Here is a 9,149-nt window from a genome sequence, read left to right on the forward strand (position 1 = left end):
ACTGCACATTTAAAGCGCACGTTTGAAAAATGTCAAGTGAAAATGAATACATCTGTACTCTACACGTTATCTAAAAAGAGGTAGGGCTAATCGTAGCCATGTCGTGCTTATTAGAAGACAGTTTATACGGATGGCGTGAAGCAAAACAGGTCGTAAAGCATTCGGGAGCCAGTGAAGACGCTTGTAGGAACTTCAATTAAATCAGTAAAATATGCGTAAACGCAGAAGTTTAGATTCAAACTCCATGCTCTTTCTTTATATGTCATCAATAGAGACAATGAAGGTGATTTGGACCTTTTCAGGAAATAACTATGAGTACTGAAGCACTCCATAGCTCTAACATTTAGGTAAGGAGTCCGCTGAAAGCCCGCGCGGATCCCCCTTGACTAATCGTAGGAAGGATTTTTTCTTGATTCGTTTTACAGCGACAGCTGCTACAAGACCACAACAAGGGTCGTTTTTGAAGCCGTAGTTGCCCGTCGCCGCCACGGCCAGTTTCCGTAACCGGTATCGCGCGAAATAAGAAAAAAAAGTCACAGCTTCGCCGCAAGGCCGAAGCAATGAATGCGATAGCAAGAAACTCATGCTATATGAAGTGAGGCTCGCCAATGGATACTCTCAGTTTGAACAGCGCTCCTGTTGCAAAGGCGGCCGAAGCAGCGAAGGAAACTAGCGTGCTTCAAGTGTCGAGCTGTGACACTTGATAGTTCGCGCTCATCTTCTGTTTGTTCGTTTAGCGGCGTCCCTTGAGCTCGAGTGGCTTTCGTACGCTCCGTAACATGAGCGCGGACATCACGGTGAAAGCGTGAAACATCCCTCTTCCCCTCAGCACAAGACAACCGCGCGAGCAGACAGCGGAAGGGCAAGGTTCTCCCTCCGCAAGTATAAGAAGAAGCGAGTGAGCGAGCTGACGACTTTTAAATGCGGCTGTCGCGCTCCTAACGCCATCTCGCTGGCAATGAAGAAAACGCTTATAAGCGCAGCCGTCTCTGAGTCCGTCCAGCGGTAAAGGGTGTGTTTATAACGCTCGGCGTTACCTACGTGGAGGACCTGCGTTTCGTGGCGTAGTGGCTAGCGCGCCACTCGCTGCGGAGGAAGAGGTCCCTGGTTCGATTCCCCTCTTCGGGAGAATTTTTCTGAATTATTTTTCTTTGGGGCTTTTATATATATATACATACTTATACATATACGGTGCATGACGGCGGCGACGGCGAAGGCGACGGTAAAATCCAGCCGAGACTGTCCATATAATTGCTATCGCAACAAAAGTATATCCAGGATGGAACGGGGTTCGAAACTGGGCCCTCTGCGTGGGAGCCCAGTACTCTACCTCGGAGCCATGCCGGTGCTTGAAATCGCTTTGCAAAAGACTCTATACAGGCTTCATGTCTGGAAGGAACAACATTAAGATATGAAATGTAGCGTGGTAGAAGAGTAAAATAAAAACCAGGCGTCACACAACCCGAATCCTCTAACCAGGCGTCACACAATGCGAATAGCGCAACGAGTGGGCTGTTGAATACTTCCAACCCATTACTAAGGGATCTGCCATAATTCTTCATCGCCATCAGCCACAGCATCAACAAAGTGCACATAATTGTTTACAGGTGTTTAGCGCGTACCCCGGTTCTCCGCAATATGACGAAAAATGGCATAGTGGGTGCTTTCGTAGATTACAAAAGTTATGCATTATACGTAGTGGGTGCCTCGCAAGTGCACTTTTATTGGTTGCCAAGGAAGCACAAATAGGCCCCCATGATCCACTTTCTCAGTCTCAATAAAAACCTTTCCCTCGCTTTCTTTTGCTCACGTATATGTATGTTAATAGCGTCAGGATGTACTCTCGCATATCAGTGCCATTTCTATGCTATTGAGAGCATGACCTTTCACTTGACGCAAGAAAACGACAACGGAAGATTTTGTGTCACTACCCCTTAACGATGGTACTTCTCCACAGAATGACGAATAATGGCGTTGTGGTTGCGTCTCAAATTCACAGAAATTGTGATTTGTGTATTAGTGGGTACGTTGCTTGTGTACTTGTATTAGTAGCCCCAAGATAGTTGTAACGGGCTCTAAAGCACCGCTCTTTCAGCTTTCACTGTGACTGTGCTACGCTTTTCGCGCAAGCCTGACGTATAGTGTATTTTTGCAAAGCACTTCCAGGCACAGGCATGGATCCGAAGTAGAGTACTGGGCTCCCATGAAGAGGACCCAGGTTCAAACCCGGTTTCGTCCTGGATATTTGTTCTTATTTAGTTTTTTTCTTATTTCATGTGATAATAGGTAGGGACACCAGCGGCGGTGGCGGACCACTACGGCTCTAAAAAGGGTCCTTGTTGCGACATCATGAGAGCTCTCGCTGTAAAAATCTAGTAGTGATGTAAAGACACAGTTGACTTTAGTGTGGTACCGATTCCTATGACTGATGGACCAAACACGTTTTAACGCTATAGCGTTAAAGAGATTGTTTTGCAGAAACTCCGGTGTCGGCGTCGTTCGTTGTGCGCGAAAAATCATCATCTTGTCAGGGACTGAAAATTCAAGAATGCTACTAAATAAAATAAACCCAGGCTGTCTACTTCGCAAGCAGGTGTTCTACCACACAGCCACGCCTCTGCTTGGAACTGCAAAATAAGTAACTTTTATGTTTTATAAACATACGCGTCCTGTATACAGGTGATACGGTACTAGATGTAATATCCTAGTAATATTGCGTGGTACAAGCGTACATTGCTATCGGGCGTCACACCATGTGAATATCATAAAGAATTGGTGGTTTAAAGCCAACCACTAAGTACAAAAGGCCCATTTCGTTAAGACCACCTAGTGGGCGCATCGCAAATTCGAAAAAGTTTCTCGCGCATAATTTATCCTGATTTCAATTATGCTACTCCTCACATAAGGCACACACCTTAGTGCGCTCATTCTGTTACACACACGTAATGGGTGCACTGATACTTCGAAAAAAATGTCACGCCCACGGACGTTCTCTCACGCCACCGGGCCCTTGACACGCTTGTGATGGATTCTGTGTCGTTTACAAGCGCCAAACACACTGCGCTGTCTTCCTCATTGATGAGTTTTGGTTGGGCATCAGTGTCAGGTAGAGCACGACAACGTGGGCGGCCACGCAAAACGGAGGCAGAGAAGGCAGACACCAAAGCTCCGCGTGCTGCGGCTATGCGACGACTTTGTACTTTGTCAATTGCATTGCAGTAATGCACAATCTCAACTTCTCGAGTAACAATATCCATAAAGAAGTATGCAATAAATGGTCGAACTACGCACTAGAGGCAGGACATCGCTACCGCGTTCAACTCCTGAAGGCGAAGCTTCAGCGTCCCCCAATATTTTTTATCACGTTACAGTGACCAATTACTTATTTGCAGCCTTGTTAGACCAATCAGAAACAAAAGCGCCGTCTCAAATGATTGATGAGTGACTTATGCATATCTTTCAGATGGGCCGACTATTGCTCCAGGACACGTAATACTTAAAAAATAAGCTTTTCTGCAAGCTCATATGTTGTACCGAATATTTCGGTGCCCGCTGTGGCTACTGCCGCGTAGCGCTTTACAGTGCGTTTTGTGCATGCCTATAGCGGCCTTATCATCTCGGATCATTATAGAGACGCGTCGCGATTTATCTGGAAGGATCGCGGCCCCACAAGGTGGCTTCGAGATACTCCTAGACTGCTGGCGAATGTACTAGCTGCTTTCGGGGGCGTATCTTGAATGTTCACTATCGCCTTAAAATTGAGCCCGAGTGATTATAGCTGGTATTCTGTTCCCCAGCTGCTGCCGAGCATGTTGTTCGCCGCCGTCGAAGCCGAGCTGTACAGTTTCTCTGACTGAGGGCAAGTCCACCTAATAAACGGATTCTCTTCTATTTTGCGAGCCTACCAGTTTCGTGTATGCGGACTGCTGTCACTGCTACGTGACATTTGGCGGAGGTGCTGGGTATGTACAAGACCCATCCTGCAACAACCACCACAGAGAAGGACACTGAAAACACGGATACTCGTAGCAGCCAGCGTCTCTGAAACCTGCCGCCTGAGCTCGGACTGCTAGCGGACCCCACGCGACCCCGAAAGAAGCTTCCACCATGAGCATCCAGCTGACATCCGCCCTTGTCATTCTGCAACAGCCCTGCGTGCCTACAACTTTGGAAGGTTACTTCGCTGAAGACCCGGAAGAAAGGCTAAACCAGTCCGAGCGGGTGGCTACCATCAACAGGTGCGATGAATAAGTGAAGTTGCGATATATTTTTTCCCTGGATGGGGGGGGGGCGCTAAAACACGGCACGAAAACCACGAAATCGCTTTAGCCATCTCGGGATTAATAAGGAATGAGGGGCTCAAGTCCTTGACCAGCAATATGCGAAAACAAAGGGCCCAGCTGCTGCTAGAATCAAGTACCCTACAACCTAATGAGACTCTAAAATATAAATCGAAAAAATGAAACGCCTTTTTCGGCGAGGATACCAAAACATGCCAGAGGCAAAAAGGTGGGATACCTAATGCGAGGAGTGAGAGTCGATTTGCGCTGGCCTTATAAGAAATCCCCCCAAAACAGTCGCTGAATTCGCTCAAGAGCACACCATCGTAAGGACTCTGGATGCCCGGACTCGGCAACTCAACGGTTCGCTTCAGCCTAATTCCCACTAATCGGAACCAGTCACCACCACCAACGACTTGAGGGAAGTTTTTCGTGAAGTGGTTTGCGAGGAACTGCGGAGTAATGTGACGAAAGGGCCTAGTTGGTTCCAGTTGAACATTGCGCCCGTCCTGTCAACACTGTTCCTGTGTACATTGTAACGTCTCCCTATCGCAAGCGCGTCACCAAGCCAACTACGGAGACTGCTGCCGTCTCCCTCACAGCTCCCAAGCATATCTCGCTTGGACGTTGTGGGTGAGAAGTCCAGCAGGCGCTTGGCTCTGCGTCAGCGATGACTCGAACAGAGGCCGAAGCCATGACATACGCCGTAGCAACGAACAGTCGCCCGCTCCGACGAGAAGTACGCAGCCCCCCTCGACGAGAACCAGCAGCCCCAAACCGCGATCCCCTAGTTCCCGTTCCGCCCTACATTCGAGCGGCGCCCGATCCCAAGAAATGCGACGCCTGGAGGACTCCGACGACCATCGGCTGTGCTTACACTGCGGTGAGCTCGGCCACATCTTTCGACACTGCCCCTACAGGCAGAGGGGACTGCATGGCTTCTCTAGGGCACCGCAATCACGCCCTGGACAGCGACCTCCGGCAGTCGGACTACTTGTCCTGTACAGGGTACATGTCCAGCCGTTCACCTTTGCTTTCATCCCCACGCTTCGCGTCACAGGGTCTCAGCCACACCACGGCGGCGTAATGAAGAACCGCAATACCCCCAGGGGAAGTGAAACCAGAAATCTTTGGAGGTGAGGTTGCTCCAGGACGAAAAGCCAAAGACCCTCCACCAACGAGCATATGTGAAGACACCACATCATCTACGACGACGACAACGATGGAGCGATAACACCGTGGCATAAGTGCCTCTCCAGTTAAAATGGCAGCGGCAAGGCGCAACAACAGAGTACCCGACAACGCCGTCACCCGAACCCAAAACCAAAGCGCAACTCCTGCCCACGTGTCCCCGAGGTTGACGTTTATATTGAGGGCCACACGGCAACCTCCTTGATAGACACTGGCGACGACTACACAGTCATCAGTGGGTCATTGCCAGCACAACTGAAGAACGTAAAGACGACTAAATTGAGTAAGACGTAGATCGCAGTGAAAGGAAAAATGTTCGGTGTGCCGTGAGGAGCCAAGTGGAGAACGAATGGGGGCAGTGAACAAAAGCGTGTTAATGACATCAAAGTTTAAATCCAGAAGAGAAATCGTGCTTGGATAGGAGATATAGTCAAAAGCAAGTATGGTTCCCGGCCTTCATGAGTAAGGGACCAGAATTGAATAGAAGGCAAGCAAAGATTAAGGTTATCTTGATGACCCGGACACAGGAAGCACAGGACTGGATTAATTGTGAGACACAGAGGAGGCCTTTGCCCTACAGTCATCATATGCAATTTAGTCTGGTACTCTCTCGAGGAGCTCACTCGAAGAACTACGAGGGCAGAATCGCAGATCAATTTTAGGCTGTCACACACACATAAACATAACCTGCACAGCAGCCACACCTAACGAAGCAAGATGTATGACTCAGTATTTGAAACCTACGCAAGCCCTTTTAGTGATCTTATGAGAATCCTGTTCTGTTTAAGCAGTAACAGTATGGTGAGAGCTAGAGATACACTACGCTGACAAAGAATCCATGCTTTCAAAGGTTGAGTTTTTTATGGCGCACTTTCAAAATAAATACCCAATAGTGCCACAACGTCACTTCTGATGACGTTATCACTATGCCTGCTGACACAAAGTGAAAGGGCTTTTTCCAAGCTTGCTATTACGCGATTATATAGTAAATCCGAAATACCCCCTCTAAAACTGAAATCAGCCATATTTGCGCAAATATCTTGAACCTAAAATGGACAGCTATCTGCGCTTCGTTGAGAACAAAGAACTATAGATATCTTATTTCGTTTCCTATTTTATCTTCATTTAGCATGTCCAGAGGACAAAGAACCGCAATTCTGCCACAGTAATGACAATATTCCTCAACTGTATTGCGACAATGTTGATAAACAAAATGAGTGGCTGTGCAAGAAGAGAGGCTATGGAAAGTGCGCGTGCAACGAGGGTCTCCACAGAAGAAAGGATGGCAAATGTGTCTCAAGAAAGATTGTGGTAACCAAGAAACAAAAACCGAACCTAAAGCTAAGATAGTTGCAAGACGCAAAGAAGCATGTCTCCTAATCATCGAAGAAGATATAAAAGCTTTAATGAATAGTGTAAGGTACCTTAAACTATTCTCCGGGCATGGATTTCATATTAATGCTAACAGTTTCATTTGTCTATTAGTGTCATTGTTGCGTGGTTTAGAGAGCACAAGTTGTGCTTGCGGTATTTTCTGGTATGCCATTTATTATGCGATAAGAAAACGCTTAAAGAAGCGTCCATGTGAAGAAGACAGGGTGTGGAAACACGGACACAAGCGAGAAGCCGAGACAGGCTCAGGAAACTCGGCACCAGTTTCGGTTTCAAGGAACATTGGCGCGTTCGTAACGGTTGCCGGGCATCCTGAGAGCTGGTTGAATGAAGTCATGTTGACGTGCATTTATTGTCTCTCACGAGTTTTTACAAATAAAGAAAGGTGATTGTACTTTAAAGAAGCCTTGTTTTGCTTCTTTGTCTTTTTTATTTCTTATTTCGTGAATTGTTAATCGGGCGAAGGCGCGGGAACTGGTTCACTTGTAATCGTAGCGCTGGCCTTCGCTCACCCTTGCCACTCGCTCAGCGATACCACAAGTTGGATCGCGCTCGGTTATCTCGTTCGGTTGGCATGCTAAGTATGAATACAGGAAATATAAGACATTTGATGTAGCGTGCAGTGAGGGGAAGCCGCAGTGAGCACCGTCGAGCAGGTCAACTATGCATTAGACGAAGCGGCTAATTCGGCGCACCACATGTTTGCGCGGTTCTGTGGTGGGTTAACCCAGGGATTTCCATTTCCGCGAAGGTTTTCAGGTTTCCGAGTGACAACGGGTGAACACAAATATTTAGGCCCAATATTTGAGCAGGTATTCATTTTGCATGAGCTCATCAGCAAACCCAGTTTTCTGCCAGCCTGACTGGATTGATTAAGCGCAGTGTCGCTAGACTAATTCGTCATGACGACAGTCTACCTGCTGCCGGCGAATGCGTTTAATGAAAGGCTTGAATGCGTTTTGGTTATGCTGCGCAGTTAGTTCATCTTTTACTTTTGACATGTAGTTCAAATGATGTGAAGCAATTATAGGCTCCTTCCTGTTTATGAAAATGCGTATAGCCAGCTGGAAGCTTTGTAGCCAGTTGGAAACTGAAATACATGTAATGGACTCACTGATGCTTTGAGAAATCGTTTAACAGGGAATGTCGCTGAGGCCAAAGTTTTGACAAGTAGGCTTTTCTTCGTCAAGGCAATGCTGCTGCCCTGATGAAGACAAGTGAAATTGCCGAAACATTTACTCCAGCAGCATTGCCTGTTGAAGAATTTCTCCTCCCTTCAAGCTTCGACCTTCCCCTGAACTTCTGTTCTGTTTGGCACTCAAGTTATGCAAGAAAATTATGTGCGCCGTCATAACAGACGTGATTGAGTCAAGTACGACGTGGCCTCCTCGGGATTGTTCATAGTTTTCGCCCTGATTAGGATATTCTTGGTTCATTGTTTGTTCATTATGTACATATTTCAGTTGTGAATTAAAGCTGATTTTGCAGATTGACACTTTCGCACTATGTGTATGTCTCTCTTTTTCAGTACGAGACGCGTGATTAAAAAAACATTTAAATTTTACTTGTATTTACTTGTGTTAACCGAGTTTTATTTCATTGAGAAATTGGTCAGCTTTAGTTTGTCCACTTCACAACACACAAACCAAGTTTAAAAAATGGTTAGCTAAATTGCTGGTCCGCTGGCCGCCCGAGCGGTTAGCGGACCTGCAGAGAGCACGAACACATTGCCCTTGCCTGCGAAGCGGGCGAGGAGAGCTCCGCGGCAACCCTCCTCCTCTCTGTTTCGCACCCTTTCCCTCTATTTACTGACCTCATCAGTGACGTCATGACAGAAATGTTTTGTTTGGGAATTTTTTCTTGTACATTCCCGGCAGCTGCCAGTGGTGGAAACGGCGCTGCTGCAGCGCATCAGCATGCGAGAGCGCGTCCCATCGGAGATATAGGAGTTTCCACCCCATGGCTAAGACAGCAAACGCCAATACCTTGACTTCTTTCTTGTGTCCGTGTTCATACACCCTATGCTTTTCACATCAATACCCACCAATTGGCTCAGCTATCAGTTATTCTAAACAGGAAGTGTGTTTATATATAAAACCACGTCGTTACCATTGGTATTTACAATGTGACGATGACGTACTGACACAGTAAGTTTAGGATAACACATTGTGCTTATGGCTGCCGCTAGAGCAATTTGCTAGAAGAGATGCGTTTTTGTAGACTAATTTTGCTTCTATAGCTACACTAGCCACATTCTATGCATTTTTCACCTTCACCACTCTTGTC

The sequence above is a fragment of the Rhipicephalus sanguineus genome, chromosome 7 (assembly GCF_013339695.2).
Source record: "Rhipicephalus sanguineus isolate Rsan-2018 chromosome 7, BIME_Rsan_1.4, whole genome shotgun sequence".
Classification (NCBI taxonomy): domain Eukaryota; kingdom Metazoa; phylum Arthropoda; class Arachnida; order Ixodida; family Ixodidae; genus Rhipicephalus; species Rhipicephalus sanguineus.